Source organism: Chrysemys picta, chromosome 2, assembly GCF_011386835.1.
Source record: "Chrysemys picta bellii isolate R12L10 chromosome 2, ASM1138683v2, whole genome shotgun sequence".
Lineage (NCBI taxonomy): Eukaryota > Metazoa > Chordata > Testudines > Emydidae > Chrysemys > Chrysemys picta.
In genome coordinates, this window is record NC_088792.1 from 254,068,199 (window position 1) to 254,089,195 (window position 20,997).

General features: G+C 43.1%; 2 protein-coding genes across 2 annotated transcripts in view; both read right to left on the bottom strand.

The window, feature by feature from the left end:
- The window catches only part of NCALD (neurocalcin delta), a 226,808-nt gene extending 217,497 nt beyond the window's left edge, over positions 1-9,311 (bottom strand). Inside the window, exon 1 of the mRNA XM_024109431.3 lies at positions 9,207-9,311. The gene's annotated coding sequence lies outside the window, so the exon portion shown is untranslated. The remainder of the gene's footprint in view (positions 1-9,206) is intronic.
- LOC101933747 (uncharacterized) overlaps positions 1-20,997 on the bottom strand; it is a 159,511-nt gene that overhangs the window by 101,501 nt on the left and 37,013 nt on the right. The gene's annotated exons all lie outside the window — the stretch shown is intronic.

Consider the following 20,997-nt stretch of genomic DNA (forward strand, 5'->3'; position numbering starts at 1 on the left):
TTTGCTGTTTTTAAAATTAAATAGGCAGCTAGTATTGTTTTTAAAATTATTATGAAGAACAAGTTTAAGTTTTGTTGTAACGTGTGTTTGCCTGGACTGCTCAAGACCTGAATGCCTGTGTAGGAGGAACTCTTTGAATTGGTTTCAGAGTAGCAGCCGTGTTAGTCTGTATCCGCAAAAAGAAGAACAGGAGGACTTGTGGCACCTTAGAGACTAACAAATTTATTAGAGCATAAGCTTTCGTGGACTACAGCCCACTTCTTCGGATGCATATAGAATGGAACATATATTGAGGAGATATATATACACACATACAGAGAGCATAAACAGGTGGGAGTTGTCTTACCACTAGCTTGATTATCACTTCAAAAGTTTTTTTTCTCTTAATTAATTGGCCTCTCAGAGGTGGTAAGACAACTCCCACCTGTTTATGCTCTCTGTATGTGTGTATATATATCTCCTCAATATATGTTCCATTCTATATGCATCCGAAGAAGTGGGCTGTAGTCCACGAAAGCTTATGCTCTAATAAATTTGTTAGTCTCTAAGGTTAGTCTCTAAGGGCTGTAGTCCACGAAAGCTTATGCTCTAATAAATTTGTTAGTCTCTAAGGTGCCACAAGTCCTCCTGTTCTTCTTCTTTGAATTGGCTTCTTAAATACCTTCATGCTGTTTCACATCTGATACTCCTTGATGAAACATAGGAGCCTTGTCTTATAACAGGCTTATTCAAAGTGATACAAGCTATGAAAGTGAGATCTTGGAAGAGTTGCCATTTTCATAATGCAATAAAAATACTGTAATGATAAATAATAATTAATAATACATAGTGTGGTAATAAACATGTCACAAAAACAAATTTTATATTTCCAAGATCACGGCTTTTATCATTTATACTCAGGTAAAGGAGAAAATCCCTGGAAATATTCATTTTTAAGAGGGGGTTCACGAGACTTCACATTTTAGTGAAAGGGGTTCACAGGTTGTTAAAGTTTGGGAACCACTGCTCTAAGGAGAGGGTCACTGTCTGCTGATTTCCTGTTACAGAAGGCCAAGATCAAAGGCCTAAGCTGTATAAAGAAACATCTGACCAGCCCAGTCTCTGTTCTGGATGTAAGATGGATGAACTTGTAACCACTGGGAAAACCCAGTTGTGGGTTCTGGAGGAGTAAAACCTACCAGAGCCCTAGACTGGAGTTGGGGGTAACCTTTGGTAAGCTTTCTATCATTGTAAAAAGTTCCGTGATGCTTTCACCTGAATTATAAATGTGATTGTTCAGAAGGAGCTGTGTGGTAACTCGTAACTGCAGGCAATACATTGGTCATAGTCCTTGGAGAGAAAGCAAAGTGCATATGCAGGCCTTTAGGCAGTCTGGCTTGCTGGGAAGATCACAGTATATGGCAGGGTACTGTAGAGACTTAAAATCCAAAGTCATGAGATGAGGATCATAAGAACAGCCTTACTAGGTCAGACCAAAGGTCTATCTAGACCAGTATCCTATCTTCCGACAGTGGCCAATGCCAGATGGTTCAGAGGGAATGATCAGAACAGGTAATCACCAAGTGATCCATCCCCTGCCCCCATTCCCAGCTTGGCACCCAAGAAGTGATGTCTGGAAGCCAAAACCTTTAAGTGGGTGTCCTTGAGGGACCACAGAGGAGGAAATACAGATACCCTTATCTTGAAACTTGACACCACTTTGAATGGCAATTGACATGGGGGAGGGGAGAAGGAAGAGAACCCACACACTTTTCCCATTATAAAAAATTTCTGGTGACCTGTTTTGAACAGCCTCATAACATAAGCAGCTGGAGGGTAAGCATTAAAATAGACCTTGTTGAGAAGCAGTGCCCAGTAATCAGATACTATAGAGATGGGCACCAATACAAGAACCTGGTTAGACAGATAACCTATTTCCTCTAGAACAAGGCTTTGATTTGACCAGTATATGAGGTTTTGAAATATCAGGTTTTTTTACATGTTTCCTTCCCCCCCGCCCCTGGTAATGAAGCAAAGATGCACTGCAGATATGCATGGAGCTAACTTAGTTGGTCACAAATGTTTGGTCAAAAAAATATTACTGCAAATTGGCTGGAGAAAAGGGTTCCTGCCAACCTTTTAAGGAGTGAAGGGGCTGAGGAAAGCCTCTTGCAGCTTTTGAAAGGTGTATAAGGGATCAGCCAAGGGGCTAAAAACATTTGAGAAGCAGTATGCAGCCATATAAATAAAGGCTGTATGCCTTCTAGTGCAGCTGCATTATGAAGAGTTAAGATTGTATATATAACCTTAACTTTTGCATTCCCTGGTGTGTGATTTCTTATTTGTGCACTGTTCTGTGGAACAATATCAAAGCCCCATCTGACAATGCTTGGATTGAAGCTGACACAAAAAAGCAACATCTCTATAGAGTAGGGGGAAAAAATATTTCTTTAACAGGTTTTCCCTCGGTACATGATACTGTAGGTGAGACTATTGAAAGTGTCACAGCAAAATATTCAAAGATATTGGGAAAATACATTCCCCAAAAATCAAACTCACAGCACCACAACACCAGAAATAAATACTAATGCTCATGTAATTCACAGGCAGAATGATGCTATTTGTAATTATATAAACCTATATCATTTTTACAGCGATTCACAAACAGCACTATGCATGTTAAATGAGAAAAGCCACCCACAAGACGCTTGGATGGCCATGGAAATCTCTTTGCAAGAGCATAACAGTATATAATGAGAATCAATGAAGTACTTCATATACAGAAAAAAATAGAGCTTCCAGATCAGCTGCTGTGAAGTTACAGTATGCAATAGCATTTAATTACATCCATTTGTTACCTGTTTTAGTGATAAAATAGCACTTAACATGACCCTAGCAATCCCAGCAGATGTTTCATAAACTGTTATGACAATGAACAGGAATGGCTAAGGAAGTTTTGACATTTCCTGTGTTGCAAAGATAAAATCAGTAGATCAGGCTTTCAATACACTGTTAGATCTAGACAATCCTACAGTTCTCTTTTTCCACTCAAACAGATCAATAGTTACATTGCATGCCAAATGCCAACAGGTTTCTCATGCTGGGTTTCTAACTGCAAGAGTCTAACACAGTAGGAGACCTTGCTCCAACACCTATATTAGGCACACATCAAGACTATTTTTCATGTGTGTCATTGGCAATTCACATCCCATTTTATACAGCATAAGAATCAAAAGAAAGCTTCCTGTACGAACCCTGTGACCTGCTGAGAGTGTTTATACAGGGGAAATGAGTTTGCAGTCTTGTTTAGACCCTATATACTACAGTGATGGTGCTTTAGAAATTCCCAAGACAGTCTCTTTCTGATTCAGGGTCATCATGGTCCGCAGTTGTTCACGTCAGAAAAACACCACACAGTCTCTGCTTCTGTTCCGTCATCAGGCCTGTTTTGAGGAATTATAGGTAGCTGTGCAAACCCTGAGGGACTGCAATATGCCCAAGGACCCAAGCGAATTTGGAAAACTAGTTTAGTTCATTTGTGACCCAAACCACATTTGAACTGAGGTCTCTAAGTTCTCCCCATGGGAGAGAAGCTATGTCGCAAGATCCTCTACCCTGCAATTAAAACCCATGGCTGGCCCATGCCAGCTGACTTGGGCTCCCAGGTCTTGGGCTAAGGGGCTGTTTAACTGCAATGTAGATCTTTGAGCGTGGGCTGCAGCCTGGGCTCTGGGACCCTCCCACCTCACAGAGTCCCAAGCCCAAATGTCTACACTACAATTAAAACAGCCCCTTGCCATGAACCTGAGTTAGCTGGCACAGGCCAGCTGCATGTGTCTAATTGCAGTGTAGACATACCCTACATTCCCTTCATAACCCCTGGTCCTCTCCAGTGTGTGGAAACTTGTCTACTCAGTGATCAGGGCCCCACATTGGTACTAACTATGTGGTTTGCCTGAGAGAACAACTAGCTTGTGAAGATCTGTACTATTTCTTTAAATCTATAAGCCGTACAGGACAGGGCTGAGGTCAGTTCTAAGTTGCTCGATAGTGAAGCCAGAGAGAAAAGTTTTAGCTATAATATTGTTTTCTTTATTCTGATAAGGGCCACTGGGATGGGCAGCCAACCAGAGGGCTAAAATTCACTAGAAGGCTGGAGCACATCATTGAGACAGGCTTCAGCCCCAGCCAAAATCATGTCACTCCTGGAAAAAATCCTGAGTTGGCAATACCATCCTGATGCAGGCCACAGAAACATATAGTGAGCAGTGGGGCTCTCTGCACCTCAAAAACATGAAGAGTTCTTCACTGCCTTGACAACTCACAAGATTCATCTGGGATTCAAGGATGCCATACTTTTAAAATGTTGCTGTCGGTCTTTTGTTTTATTTGGCTAAGTCAACTAACCAACATTGTCAAGCCCTGCATCACAGCAGGGAGGAAATTAAGGTAATAAATTCGACCTACATTTTGTAAGACAACAGAAAACTTCAGAGTACAGTATGTGTAACTGCCATAATTTACTGGCATCATGCAGTTGCCTTAAACAAAGGACCCCTGCCATAGGATACTTAAAGGAAAAAAGCATGCTACTAAAAGAAGAACTTCAAATGAGGGGAACTCCACTCTGCCTCCTTCACCAGTACCAAATGAAATGTATCCTTAAAGCAGCAAGAGGAACACTTGTGCAAAGGCTATTATCAGAGGACAGGACTAAACTGCAGCCTGCTCAGGCTTGAAGCAATTCTGCTGTTGCTGCTGCCTGGCCCCAGCCAGAAGAGAAGGAAGGGTGCTGTTTTTTACCATGGCGGGGGGGTGGAGGGGGGGAGGCGCACATCACTGCCCTCCCTAGGTCTGAGGAGAGGAGAGGAAAAAATAAATTCCACACCTCTGCCCTCCTCAGGCCAAGGGGGAAGGGAGTTGGGGTGCCACAGATCTCTGCTAACCACCACCACCCCCGCCATTCCTGGGGGAGTTTAAATTCCACACTCACAGGGGTAAGGAACTACAATGATGGTCCCAGATAGATTCAGATTCCCCCAACCATGGCAGGGGAGAGTGCTCTGAAGATCCCCATGGCTCTCTGTTCTGGGTTGTGGAGAAAAGAGGAGAGAAGCTATGTCGTAAGATCCTCTTCACTCCTCCACTGTTTACTAGGAAATGCTGGGGCAAGGGAGTGTTTTAAATCAACATGATGGGCATAGGTGCAGACTCCATGGGTGCTCCAGGGTTGGAACAACCACAGGGAAAAAATGGCGGGTGCTCCCATATCAGCTCCCTTCCACCCCCTAGTGCCTCCCACCCGCCAGTGAGCCCCACAGATCAACACCACACCCTCCCTCACAGTGCCTCCTGCCCGCCATGAACAGCTCTTTCATGGCATGCAGGAGGCTGGGAGGGATGGTTGAGGAGCAAGGATGCAGCGCACTCAGGGAGGGGATGGAACTGGGCAGGAAGAGGTGGGGGGGGCAGAAAAAGGTGGGGTGGGGGCAAGGCCCTGGGGGAAGGGGTGGAGTGGGGACAGGACCTGGGACAGAGCCAGGGGTCGAACACCCCCTGGCGCTTTGGAAAGTCGGTACCTGTAGTGATGGCGGAAGGTGTTTTGTACTGATCAGTAAGAACTTGTGTAGGAAAGTGAAGGAAGTTCTTCTAATATGTAGCCCTGACTACATTAGCCCAATCAAACTGTGTTAAAACTCCATCACACTTCAATAAACCTGTGTAGAAGAGGCCATATAATTGAAGGTACTTAGTTTGACACCACCACCATCCTCTGTATGTTTAATACCTTATAAACTATCATGTTATAAATGGTTTAGTGTAACAAATGCCCTTGAAGAGTTCAGTTTTTTGCTGAAAAACAAAACAAACATACATTTGGGTTGCCATAGGCCATGGTAAAGGAATTTTATCATATCTCAGTGCATCTAGGGTATATGGCCCAGGCCCACTTACGTTTAAGGCAGCACTTTGTATTTAACCAGACCAACCACCTATATTTACAAATCTCTGCTTAAAGTGAAGAATATATTGTTTGCTTTCTTTTAGAATACAGTTTTTTCAAAATGAGATTCTGAGACAGATCTTTCTTTTATATTTTAGATTATTTCTCTGAGCAATAAAGTAAATTTTGTTTCAATCAGGTAGAATTTCATTTGTTCCTGTTAATCAAATTATGTACTATTTAAAAGAAATATTCCATTAAAGGCCATAGATGTAAAATCTCAGAGGATCTACTGTACATTGTATTCTGGCAGATGCATTAATCTCTCTTATGTGCTTCAGAGTTCTAAAATACTTTACAGATGGCCACTGGCCAGCTACTAGCTTCTACTGCTCTCAGTCTCTTCTCTCATTAAAGGGATAGACCCTATTGTAAAGATTCAGGGCCTGATTTTCAGCCCAGCTTTTACCAGGCCTCCTTTTCTGCTCACAAATGACTGCACCTGCAAGTTTTAAAAATCTGGCCCTACATTTATTTTGCTTGGTATATTGCGCAATGACCATTTTTTCCAGTACATTTCCGATTTGGTTTAAGTTCAGCAATTTGTTCTTGGATTACAGGTATAAAATTACTTCACTGTCTTGGTTGGTAGCCAACTAGCCAATGACAACAGTATTCTGCTTTTTCAGTGTCTATGTGCAAAGACCAGTAATCAGCCAGGAAGCTGCAAAGAGAAGGTACTGACCACAGGCAAGTTCATGGACAAGGAAAACTAAAGGCCACCTTTCCTTTACTTTTATTTATACAGCATATTATAGGTTACACTGTTTTTACATTTGTCTTGAAAGTTTTTGTATACTAGTATTGGAGGGGAGGGAAGGGAGAAAAAACAATTCCCCTCCTCCCTTTGCTGTTAGGGAGATAACTTGGGCTGATCTCTCTCTACAGAGCAGAAAGGGGTAAAGTTGAATTGTGAAATAGTGATTAAGTAATATTAAAACAAAAAAAATCTCACTGACGTTTGTCTTTTAACCTTTTCCACCCCTGTTTAAAGGAGTCCTTTCCTGTGCCTTTCCAAGGATGGAGGATCTCAACTATCTAGTCAGATTGTGGTTTTAATTGTTTTTAGAAAGAAAATTGCAATTTTTTAGATCATCCAGACCATCATTGCTCTCTGCAGTACTTTTTTAAATGCTTTGCCCAGCTGAGTAAGTCCCAAGCTATGGGACTTGCATCCTGGGACACTATTCCACACCTGTCTGTTCACCAGTGGGAAGGTAAGAATTATGTAATATGCACAACAGGGTTGAGAGAAAGACTCAGTTGTGTCACAGATAAGTTTTAGGGTCCATCTGTTAGTGGTGGAATGGGTCCAGGACCCGAGGAAAAATTGCAGCCGTCCAGTAAAATTTGCTGGGGCCTAGTGAGAGGCCCTGTGATTTGTTGGTACTGCTCTGGACAGACAGGATGGTTTAGTTTTAGACTTCAAGGGATAATTGTAGTAGCCCTTTGCCTTTAATGGTGCAGTAGGAATAAACAGGGATTCCACAGCTTTGACTAGAGGTCTCCCTAGATGTCCTGAACTAGGGAATCAGTGGCAGAAGAATTTTTCTTCAGTTGTTAATGGTCGCTTCCTTACAGGCTGTGTAAAAGGTCTACCTAAAGCAGTGGTTCTCAAGCCATGGGGCGGGCATCCCAAGAAAGGTGCAGGAATAGGTCAAGGGAGGTGCAAGCTATGTGGTTTTTTGTTTGGTTAATTAAGAGCTCTGTCAGCCCCAGGTGGCTGGGGCTCGTGCAGAAGGGCCATGCGTATCCAGAAGGCAGGAATAAAGGGAACAGCTGGAGACCCGCCACCCTGGGGCTGACAGCCCAAGCCCCACCACCTGGACACGGGCTCTCCCCCTGCCCCAATTGCTCAGGGGGAAGCAGCCTGGCTCTCCTTCCCTCCCACCAAATCCCTCACCAGGAGGCTGCGGGGCGCTGGCTGTCAGCCCTGGGGTGGCAGCAGCAGCACAAGTAAGGGTGGCAATGGGGCACTAAGCCTGCTGTGAAAAGTGATATTGACAAATATCACTTTTCACATTGGCACCCTTACTTCTGTGCTGTGCTGGTGTGGCACTGCCTTCAGAGCTGGGTGCCCAACCAGAAGCTGCTGCTCTCTGCTCTGCCTTCACAGCTGGGTGGTGGTACATGTATGGGGGGGGGGGGGGAGAGGTAAATGACTACAGACACAAAGAAGGGGGGCCTGATCAAATAAGTGTTTGTTGCTGTTAAAAACAGCATAAATAAAAAATACTTTGCATATCATGGCTGTAGCCAGATGCTGCATCCCTCCATCACAGAGGAAAATGATGAGTCTCCTCAGTCTCTCCTCTATCCCCTCTAATATGTTAATCTCTGGCATACAGTATTTATCACAGGCTAAGGGCAGGGGGAGAACATCTTTGTGGGACCCCCTGTTAAAATACAACACTGCCTTTGTTTAGGTATGATGATGATTTCTGGACTGCCTGGAAGATAGGCAGCCTAGTTTTCCTGCCTAGCAAACTCCTCCACATGTTCTGGGTGTACCCCAAAGCTAGAGGACAAAAGGTTGACAGTAGGCCTGTAGGGAAGCTGCTGAAAGAGGGGCCTGATGGAATTGGAAGTGAGCACTGAGCCAGGGCCATAGAAGAATCCCCACCAACTGTGGAAGACAGCCAGTTGGAGGCAAAAGAATGGAGGAGAGAGACTGGGAGCTCAAAGGCCTGCTTAAGGGAGAACTGCAGTCATTGCATTTATCATTCTGCTTTGGGGCTGCAGCCCCTCCCCCCCGCCGCCTTTTTCCCCTCACCACTCTAAGGAGGCAGTTGTAGAGAAGTACACCAATCCAACCACAGACACATAGATAGTTAGGTATTTGGTTTGGGAATTTAGTGTCTGAGAAACCAAAAGTGACATTTTATAGAAACTGATTAAAAATAAAAGCATATCTCAAAAGTTCAATTTCAGAATCCAAGTTGTAAGAAACGCAAGACAAACAAATAGCATAAATAGGAAAAACACATTTGGAAGATGATCTCAGTGTTAACAATCTATAGGTGCTGTTAAGTAACAGGTAAGGAACACAAGGTCCCTGTCTCCCCCCCACTTTTTCATGTTCTCTGTATATAGATATATATCTTCTTACTGTATGTTCCATTCTTTGCATCTGGTGAAGTGGACTGTAGCCCACGAAAGCTTATGTTCAAATAAATTTGTTAGTCTCTAAGGTGCCACAAGTACTCCTGTTCTTTTTGCCTACCTCTGTAGTCTTTTCCTGCTTCTCCCTCTTTGGTGGGCTGGTTCGTCTGGCAGCTTCTCCCTAGTCTGCTGGAAAAGTCCTCTCTCCACAATCCCTCTGACAGCCAACCCACCCACCTACTTACAGCCCTTTTATCCCCACAGCTGCTGTGGCGCTGCCAATCAGCTCTGGCTGAGCAGGCAGACAGTTGCTTTGTTAACCCTCTGGCTGCTAAACCAGCCTGGGGTATATAGACCCCATGATATTATCCTTAGGTTAATTATTAGAAAGTTTTCCTAACCATAAGTGTTCCTTGCTGCAGATTAAACCTATTACTTCTTGTCCTCTTTATAACAGCCCTTAACATATTTGAAGACATTTATCAGGTCCCCCCTCAGTCTGCTTTTCTCAACATGCCCAGTTTCTTAACCTTTCCTCATAGGTCAGGTTTTCTAAACCTTTTATCATTTTTGTTGCTCTCCTCTGGACTCCCTCCAATTTGTCCACATCTTTCCTAAAGTGCGGTGCCCAGAATTGGACAGGGTACTCCAGCTAGGCCTCACCAGTGCCGAGTAGAGCAGCATAGTTATCTCCTGGGTATTGCATACAACATTCCTGTTAATACACCCCAGATTGATATTAGCCTTTTTTGCAACTGCATCACTGTGATGTACCGGACCTCAAAATAGCACCCTGTAATCCCCATAATCATCATTTGTATATGGCTGTGATATCTCATACAAAGCATGCCATGTAAGATACCATATGAAAGGTCATGATCGGCTGAAACACATTGTTCTGTCAAAATGTGTACATCATTAGTGTGCACGAAGTTATGAGATTTTGCTATACGGTTGCTATTGAAATATGTTGTGAGTTTGGGAGATGCCGACAGGTAGCTCTCCAGTGGCAACAAAAGAGGTGGCCCGTTGTTCACTTACATTCAATTTGTGATCCAGGATAATTGCCACATCCTTTTCAGCAATACTACTGCCTAGCCAGTTACTCCCCATTTTGTAATTGTGAATTTGATTTTTCCTTCCTAAGTGAAGTACTTTGCACTTTAATGACTTTCATCTTGTTAAATTCAGACCAATTCTCCAATTTGTCAAGGTCCTTTTGAATTCTAATCCTGTCCTCCAAATCTAATCCTCACCTCACTTGATGTTATTTGCAAAATTTATCAGCATATTTTCCATCCCATTATCCAAGTCATTAATGAAAATATTGACTAGTACCAGAACCAGGACTGACCCCTGGGAAACCCCACAAGATATGCTCTTCCAGTTTGACATTGAACCATTGATAACTACTCTGACTACGATCTTTCAACCAGTTTTATACCCACCTTACAGTAATTTAATCTAGACCACATTTCCCTAGTTTGCTTATGAGAATGTCATGTGGGACTACGTCAGATGCCTTACTAAAAATCAAGATATATCATGTCCGCTGTTTTCCCCCTTTGTCCACTAGGCCAGTAACCCTGTGAAAGAGCAAAATTAGGTTGGTTTGGTATGATTTGTTCTTGACAAATCCATACTGGCTATTCCTTATAATCCTATTATCCTCTAGGTGCTTAGAAAATGATTTGTAATAAGTTGTTCCAGTATCATTCCAGATATCAGAGTTAGGCTGACTGGTCTATAATTTCCCACATAGGCACCAACTCTGTGGATGCTCCAGGGCTGGAGCACCCATGGGGAAAAAATAGTGGGTTCCAGCACCCACCAGCAGCCCCGCGGATCAGCTCCTCCCCCTCCCCAGCTCTCCTGCCCACTGGTGGGCCCTGCCAATCAGCTCCTCCCCCCGCCGCGCTCAGCTGTTCAGTGGCATGCAGGAGGTGCTGGTGGGGAGGGGAGGAGCGGGAGCAGGGGGTGCTTGGGGAGAGGGGGTGGAATGGGGCAGAAAGAAGCAGGGCAGGAGCAAGGGCTTGGGGGAGGAGTGGAGTTAGGGCGGGGCCTGAGATGGAGCAGGGTGGGCAGGGGAGGTCGAGCACCCCCCGTGAACTTGGTAAGTTGGCACCTCTGATTCTCTGAGTCCTCTGTGTTTCCCTTTTGAAAAATTGGTACTAGGTTTTCCCTTCTCGGGTCCTCTGGGACTTCATGAGCTGCTGGAGGTCAGGTGAAGATAGTTGCTAACGGTTCCAAGATTGCTTCGGCTAGGATTAATTTCATCAGGCCCTGCAGACTTGAATACATCTAAATATTCTTTAACCTGTTCTTTCCTTATTTTGGCTTGTGTTCCTTCTCTCTGGTTATTAATTGCATTGAGTATCATTACCTTTAATGAAGACTGCTGCAATTTTAATACATTACAGCAGATCCTGGGAAGTGCAGCCAGTGTAGATTGTAGGTCAGTGGTCGTGGTGGGGGCAGAGGGGAGTCTGCCTTTGCATTGCTGATCTTTGGGCTGCTGTATGTAGGCTGAGGGGCTGGTCCCCTGGGCAAAGGATACAGCAGTTTTATTTATTAGCTGATGGTAGAAGTTGTTGGCACCACAGCTGGGGAGCAGCAGGATATAGAGGATGTCCTCAGAAACACCCATGTGCCAGTATCAGGGAGAGGTAGTGGCATGGAGTCTCTACAGCAGATCTGTGTCACTAGAGGATCCTTCTTGCACCGGGATGCTCATGGGACTAGATGCTCCAGCTCTATGAATGAGTCTGCTGGCATTGCAGCACAAAGTGGCAGGATTGCAGCAGAAAAATCTGCTGTGTGTCTTAAGAAAAAACGTAAGATGTGTTGACCAAACATTAATAAGGCACTGTGATGGGGTGAGACTTACCATGCTAGCTCCTCCTGCTGGTCATCTTGTGGATCAGCTCCACAGTCAGTATGCCTCAGTATGCCATCTCTCAGCAGTGTCTCACCCACTGTCACTTCTGCTCCTGGACTCGTGTCACTCCAAGGACCACAGCATCCTCTTCAGGGCACAGCCCTCTGGCTGTGCCATTCTCTGTGCTCCCCCTTCCAGGGGACAGTACTGCAATTCAATGGTCCAGCCACTTCCTCAGTGGTGATGGAGGGACTTGGGCCCACCCACTATGTCGGGTCCTAGCCCAGGAACCCTGTAGATGGCAGTCACATACTGCATCCCCTCCAACCTCTCAGTCTACTTTCCTGGGCCACTTCCCTGCAGACCCAGCACCTTCTCCACTCTTATCTTGGGGCCTTAGCATGCCAGTCTTTGTCAGCCAGGAGCTTGCTCTCACTCCCCCTGATCCTGCCCAGCACTGCTCTGTCCAAGGTGCTAGCTTTCTTCCTTCTGCAAGGCAGCCAGTCCTCCCTCCTCAAGTGCCAGGGAGTAACTGAAGCTGCTGTGCTTTGCAGCCCTTCTTATATGGGCCTGCCTGGCCCTGATTGGCTGCTTCTTGTAGCCTTGTAGCCCCTCTCTAATTTGCAGCCTCCCTAGGGCTCTATTACCCCTTATAGACCAGTGTGGGGCAGATGCTCCATCACAGGCACCTTCAAATTCAGCATACTAACAGGAATAGAAACAAGTTAGAGGAGTGTGAGCAATTCAATCAAAAGAAAATTTAAAGTAATATATTTTTCTGGCCCCTAGCCCTGTTTTCTTCAGTGATATGTGCTTTCCAGCAGGATTTACATGAACAAAGTTATCTCCTCTCCCAGCCCTCCCACTGCATATCTTACTTTAAAATATATTATTCTGGAGGATGTTGCAAAGGATATTCTGCATAAGAGAACCTGGTACCACGTCTTGGCTTTTAAACGCCCCCCCCCCATCCCCATCCAATATTTTTTTATTTCATTTTTCTCCTCTTGATCGTAGAAGTAGGTACAGGGAGCTCCCATTCTTTACTGGACAGAAGGGGTACAGCATCTCTCCACTTTCAGTAATACAATAATTCAATAAATTAGTTACGTATGAATGAGCCAAGCTCCTGATAGTGCTGTATATAAAACTGACAAGTGATCAAGAAGAAACAAATAGGAAGGCAAGAATAGAAATAACATTCACCGTGTTGAGAATGAGCCTCAGGGCATTCTAATTATCTATCTTTCTGGCACCAATGACCTATTTTTCCTACTGGATTTAACAAAGCGTTGAACATCCTTCTACCGAATAGATGATATACTGTAGCAGAAACTGGAAAGGGAGCAATAAATAGCTCATTCAGGGCTGTGTTATGGCCACTTGGAGAAACGAGATCAGTAAGTCACTTTCTGAACACTTCACTTTTGCAGTGTCCATTGTAGCCGTCAGTTCATTTCCTATACTCTATAGGTTGGCTCACCTCTGTGATAACAACCAATCACATGCTCTGGTCACTTTTCTATTTCCTCACTGGACAAGTGAATGTAAATTGTAAACTGAAGTCTTCCAAAGGTTGATAAAAATGTCTGTGCTTCCAGGTGCTAATTTGTGTTGAGTAGAAATAGTGTATTTACTGTAAGATATAGTCACAAAGGACTATGGATAGTGATGTGGTCACTGAAAATAGTTAATGTAGCTTAATTCTAAACCACTATGCATGCTGGAATATTTTCCACTATTGCTCAATATTGTTATATTTCATACAGTATATTGTCCAGGCACTGTGTACTCTCTACTTTTCAAACATCTCTTTCATGGACTCTGACGGGTTGGATCACAGAAACCCCCTTGGGAACTGCTAACTGATGTGCCAAGATTACTTCTGCTCCTGCTTTCCTGCCCTGGCTGCTTAGGACTCTAGCACCCTGTCTTGTTGAGCCAGACTCGCCAGTCTGCTCCAACACAGACCCAGGGTCTGAACCATGTGCCCCAAAGCTGCAATCTTAACTGAAAGCAACTTACAGAAATGTTCCTGTCTTTAACACTCAGATGCCCAACTCCCAATGGGTCTAAACCCCAAATAAATCCATTTTATCCTGTATACGCTTTATACAGGGTAAACTCATAAATTGTTCGCCCTCTATAACAGAGAGATATGCACAGCTGTTTGCCCCCTCCCAGGTATTAATACATACTCTAGGTTAATTAATAAGTAAAAAGTGATTTTATTAAAAACAGAAAGTAGGATTTAAGTGGTTCCAAGTAGTAACAGACAGAACAAAGTGAATTACCAAGTAAAACATGCAAATTTAAGTCTAATACAGTAATAAAACTGAACACAGATAAAATCTCACCCTCAGAGATGTTTCAATAAGTTTCTTTCATAGACTAGATACCTTCATAGTCTGGGCACAATCCTTTAACCTGGTACAGCCCTTGTTCCAGCTCAGGTGGTAGCTAGGGGATTTCCCATGATGGCTCCCCTTTGTTCACTTATATCTCTTTTGCATAAGGCAGGAATCCTTTGTCCCTCTGGGTTCCCACCCCTTCTTTTTAAAGGAAAAGCACCAGGTTAAAGATGGATTCCAGTTCAGGTGACCTGATCACATGTCACTGTAAGATTTCATTACCCACTTGCCAGCACACATGTATACAGGAAGACTTACAAATAAACAGAGCCATCTACAGACAATTGTCCTGGTTAATGGGTGTCATCAAGATACCAAACCACCATTAATGGCCCACACTTTGCATAATTACAATAGGCCCTCAGAGTTATATTTTATATTTCTAGTTTCAGATACAAGAGTGATACATTTATACAAATAGGATGACCGCACTCCGTAAATTATAAGCTTTGTAATGATACCTTACAAGAGACCTTTTGCATGAAGCATATTCCAGTTACATTATATTCATACTCCGCATACTTTCATAAAATCATATAGAGTGCAATGTCACAGACTATCAAGCATAGAAGGAGTAGAACACAGCACTGCTATATCTTATTACACATGTTATCTAAGCATACTATACTTTTTTCTAAGTATGAGTAGCATGATCATCTAGTTAATCAGTGTCATAATGCATACCTGAGGAAGAGTGAAGATTGCAGTATGTTACCGGATTTGAGTGCTTAACCATACCACCATAATGTTACATGAATGTAGTTATTGGATTTATTTCTATAGTGCCAACAGCAGACAGGTAAATAGGAAGACAAGGTGCTGATGTGAAGAGCTTAAGGGCTATATTGTGGCTTTTTGCCACTGACCTGTGCTATGAGCAGTACTGGGCCACCCTGCCTAAGCAGGAATACCAGGAGGCACTGTGCCTAGGCAGCACATATCGGGTGAACAGTCTGGAAGGTACCTTCTGCTTCCTTCTAGGAGAGAGTACAGCAAATGCTCCCTTGTACTGGCCAACACTTCTCCTGGCTGACGTGAAGGAGGCAGGTGGGGGAGGGGACACTGTATTCACCTGCTAGGATTTATATGGTTCCATGCCTGACAAGCATATAATGTGCACTGAAACAGGTGAGGAAGAGAAAGTAGTGACACCAGCAGCTTTACAGCACCATGTACTGAAGCATAAACAAATTCTAGATGAAATGGGGAAAGACTGAGATTATAAAAGGATTGAATACAAGAGAACGGGGAAAACCAAGTCAATACAGCACAGCAGATTTGAGAACAACCAGCAATTTACTGGGAAAACAATTTAATGTCTAAAAATTCAACAGGTTATTGCACTGAGTGCTACTTGCAACATTAGGCGTGACAACATTGAAAAGTCCATGAGCATCTGGGGCAGGGAGCGGTTTTCGTTTTATAAGAAACTGTAAAGGGGAGTCTTCCCAGTAAGTGGCCACCCATGGCTGCGAGTCTCAGAGCCTGAGTCAACAGATTTGGGCGGTGGGCCTTGCGCTACATCATTAAAAATAGCTTTGTAGACATTTGGGCTCAGGCTCTGAAGCCTAGGGAGGAGATTGGCTTCAGATTCCAAGCTTCAGCCCAAGCCTGAACATCTACACAGCTATTTTTAAGGACATGATGCAAGGTCTGCAAGCCCAAGTCTGTAGACCCAGACTCTGAAACTTGCTGTCGTGGACTGATGCTTGCTGTGTAGACATAATCAAAGACATCAAAAGGTGAGGTGCCATCTTCTTTTGGCCAGAAAGCATCAGGAGGCACAATCTACTCTTGTGATTCAGATAGCTATATCAGATATGTCCTAGAGCAAATTAATTCTAATACAGCTTAAACTAAAATATCTATAGCCATTATAATGGATGCTAAACTGGTTAAGTTAACTGCACAAGTCAACAACTTAGATAAAACTGGGTAGGAACGAACATAAAAAATGGAATGGAGATAAAATCTGATACTCTAACCTAGAGGTTCTCAAACTGTGGTCTGCGGACCACCAGTGGTCTGCAAGCTCCATTCAGGTGGTCCGTGGATAGTTCTCTCTAAAGTGTGCACCTGGGTGGCCGCACACAAGAGAATGAAGGCCCACCCACCTAATTAATGGAGCCCAAGGGGTGGGGGCCATTTGGGATGTGTAGGGCTGTGGCAGCCAGAGAAAGAGGCGACTTTCCCCAGCTCCAGAGCTGTGGCTGCCAGGTAGAGACAGCCCTCCTTCCCAGCCCCAGCTTGGGGGCTGCCGTGGCGGGGGAGAGAGGGCACATTAGAAAGTTAAGACTATTAAAATATGAGTTGTGTGCTTTTATTTGTAGAACAAAAAAAGATTATTATTATTAAGGTTTTTTTTATATTGCACTTTTATCCAAAGTGCTTTACAATACTTAGCTAAGGGTACAAACAACATTTGGAAAGATCATTAAGTGGTCCACTGAGACCCTCAGCAATTTTCAAGTGGTCCGTGAAAAATAAAGTTTGAGAACCACTGACCTAACCTATTCAATGCAAGAGGGAACCAAACAATGGGATACTGCACGGGAATATCAGAAAGCCAATGGTGTGATTGTAAAAACATCAATCAATATTCCAGATGGAGCAATATTTGGAGACCTGATAGGTTCCTGAGTAACTGAATACCAGCGACCCTGCAGCTGGACTTGAAAGACAATCACACCTCCACTGAAAGGACCTCGAGGATCCCAGCCAGAAACACTGGTAAAAGCTCTGCTGATATAAGCACAAAAAACCCTCTGCTTCTCATGTATCTGAGTACTTCACATAAATTAATTGATGTATCTTCACAATACCCTGGTGACGTAAGAAAATGTTTTACAGATGGGGAACTGATGCACAGAGAAATTAACTAAAAATATGCGGTAATTTTAGGTGCCCAATTTGAGATAACTAGAACCTGGTTTTTCAGAGTACTTAGCATTATGTAATGCTTATGTTCAAAGCACAGCTCCCGTTCACTTCAGCTGCAGCTGTGAGCGCTCAGCACTTCCACCAATCCGACCCCATGATATCAAGCTGGGCACCCAGAAAATGAGAAACACACAACTAATGTCCACCTTTGAACAGTCTGGTTTAAGTGGCTTGACTAGCATCATGCAGGTTCTCTGGGGCATAGGCAGGGATAGAATCCAACTCTCCAGGACAGTATTCAATTGCCTTAACCATTAGATCATTCTTTCTCTCCCTGCAATTCACTGCCTCCTTCACTGCACTTCTTCCAGCTTCTGCAACAAATGAATCAGGGACCCTGAAGACAACAGCCTCCTTCACGACATAGCATTGATTGGTTCCCAGAGCACCACCCATCCTATGCACTGAATGAGTCTTGAGACTGTGGAAAAAATAGTAGGTGATCATGTAATTACACATGCACAAGAGGGCCAAATTAAGGTTGCCCAGGCAACCTTATTTGTAGCATTTCCTAGTTTTTCAGTGCTTGACTCTTTAACATGGGCAAAACAATGTATTTTCTCTATCTTCATTCTTGGAAATAGATGATCCACTTTGGCTGAAATGCTCCAAAATAATTCAGTCTGAGGCTGACACTCAGACTAGCAAATTTTAGCCCAAATGATTGTTTGGCAACCTAAAAACAGGATCTTAAAATGGGAGGTGTTGTGCATCCTTAATAATAGGCAGTGCAACTAGCTCCATCCATAATTTATTTTGGTAGTGAGTTTACGTTCCTCCAAGTGAGCTATTTACCATTTATTTGTGTTCCTAAATGTCTACATCGGTCAACCCGATAAACCTGTTTTGCCTTACACAGGTAACTCATTTATTTATGTATTTGCAGTATTACTTAAAGTTCTCTGGATACAATAAGAATACCCAGTACACTACAATTACTGAGATAACTAATAACTAAGTTATTTTCTGTCAATGTTTTTGCCTTGTTCAGTATAATATGCCCTTTGACCCATGTTTTGTGCATCCTGACAACTCTATACATAAAGTCTGAATAGTTACTTAAAATGCGGCTTGAACAACATATCTACACTCCTGTAAATTATGACTGGTCTAATGTGGGAGTTCCATGTAACAGTCTCATTGGAAAAAATGCTTTTATAGAGCAGAAGTGGCAATATAGGCAATACAGAAATATATACATTTATATAAATGCTTCAAGCACTGTGGTTACCAGGATCACTTGGGCTGGTTCTGGAAGACTTCATGGGACAGACCCTCATCTGCTGCACACCAATGAAGGTACACCAGTATAAAACCAGTAAGAAATCGGAAGCAAGCCCCACATCCTTTCATTCATCATTACAAACTTCTGAAGCAAGTGAGCACTTGGTGTGGTTATTATTTATACTCTACAAACCACACTGCACAACATGCAAAGTAAGGAGCCTTTAGCAACAAAGGGGTTTTGTTCTGTATCCAACAGGCGTGCCAGCTTTTACTTGTGTATGCAAGTCTGGTAAAATAAAACCTCCCCTAGCATATACTCTGACTTATGGTGGCACGGATCACAGTTAAAGTTTGAGGGAATGAGAGTCACAGGAGCAACTTTAAGTCAAGTTGCGGGGAGGGGAGGAAAGGAACTTCCATTACTACCTGCACAAAGAGCTAGTACAGACACTTCCTTGTGGTTAAACATCCACTTGACTTTCCACTGATGTCAGCTTTCAACCTCAACTAATGAAAATTAAAAGTAACCAACGTTTATTGAAAGGATTCTAGAGGAGGGTTATCAATAACTGGTGTTTATTTAAATATCAGCTATGTGGGTAACAAAAATAGACAGATTCTTGTCTATCAGGATCCACAGGACAGATGAAGCAAACTTTAAAATAAGTTTGATATATCCAGTCCATATCAAAACAAGCTACCCAGCCCAAAATAAGCAAGCATAGAGTATTTCCCTAAAGTGCTTAGCTTTCATTCCAGCTAACACACAGCAGAGTAAGCTATGCAGCAGAATAGATCGTTCTTCTTCCAGGAAGTAAAAAACATCCCATTATGAAGTATAAAAAAATCATTTCTTAAGAATTTATTCATCCCTTGGTGGGAGAATTTAACTGGGAATCTCAAAGTTACCATTTTAGACTAGCCTGTAGAGTACTGAACCCTGCCTGTGAAGCACTGAACACCCTCATGCCCCAGTGAAGACTTGGGGGGGGGGGGGGGTCAGGGCATTTGGAACAATGCAGGACTGGGCCCTGAAATGGGGCTTCCCTCCCCTCACCCAAAAACAAAACCGGAACTTGCTCTACACAACTCTGTAGGAATAACAACTGTCTGGTTAAAAAGCACTCCTGTCGAAGCAGATTTATGTGTGCTTCCCATCTATGGAGTGCCTTACCTGACTGATTAGGTTTCTTTCATGTATTTAAAAAACCCTCAAACAGAGAGGATAATATTTAACAGCGCTCAGTCCGAGAATGTTTTTGAAGAATCCAACAAAGGAAGCATCTTTAGCTCCTACAAAATGTGTGAACATTGCAAAGTTCTTTTTTTAAAAAAATAATAATAATCTTGATTATGTGCGTGTTATAAGAATGAGGGGGAAAGGTTAAGTTTCTTCAGATATTTCCAGTTTATTGAACCTTTCCAATCTATTTTAATGAAACTCCAGGTTACAAAGATGTCCCAACTATCGCCTTGGGTATACAAATCATTGTGTAAAGTCCTGTTTCAATTTATCACAAAAATCGAGACTAAATGGAGATTATTTCAGAGGACAAAATGCAACAAATCCTGTACTGCGATATGAAGGAATATTAGTACCCAGTCACTGCCAATATTTCTTTTCCTACATAAGAATTGGTGGACTGATAATATCTGGAAAGGAAATAAAGTGAGCTGATACAAGTTAAGCCTTACAGGAAACCTAACATCATATCTCCCCTTGCTGTCTAGACGGAGCACAATTTTTTAACCCTTTAAGCACCTGGTGATAAGTGGTGAGAGGGTCATAACTTAATATGGAAAATACTACATTATACCATCTGTTGCTATTGTTGCTGACTTATAAAATATGCACTCACCAAAAACTGAGTACACTTACAATTTTAAAATTTCAAAACCAAAACTGACATCTCCACTGATCTCTCATTCCCAACCAGAGTGATAGGTTCTTCTACATCTGTTAGGCCCTCTGCACCTGAAGATGGGGTGGTGAGCCTGAATCTAAGGGTTCAACCCTTGGAGAGGAAGGCTGGTTTTCTGGTTGACACACTTGGTTAGGACACAAGACACCTATATTCAACTCCCAGCTCTACCACAGACTGTATGTGATCCTGGGGAAGTCATTTAATATCTGTGTTTCCACTCCCCATCTGTAAAGTGGAGATGACATCATATTTACTATTTCCCCCTTTTTGTGTCTGTCTTTAGACGGCAGGTTCTTCAGGGCAGGGACTGCTCTTACTATATGTTTAGCACAATGAGGGCCTGATCTTGTTTGGGGCCTCTAGGTTCTATCATAACACAAACAATAATCCTACTAGGTGCTGAGTCTCCTCAGGTCCATTTACCTTCAGCACCTTGCATGATCAGATCCTAAAAGAAGGAAACAAGAGAATGGGTCTCAGAGATACCTTCCATCCTACATGAAAACCCTCCTGCCTAATTAAATGGCACAC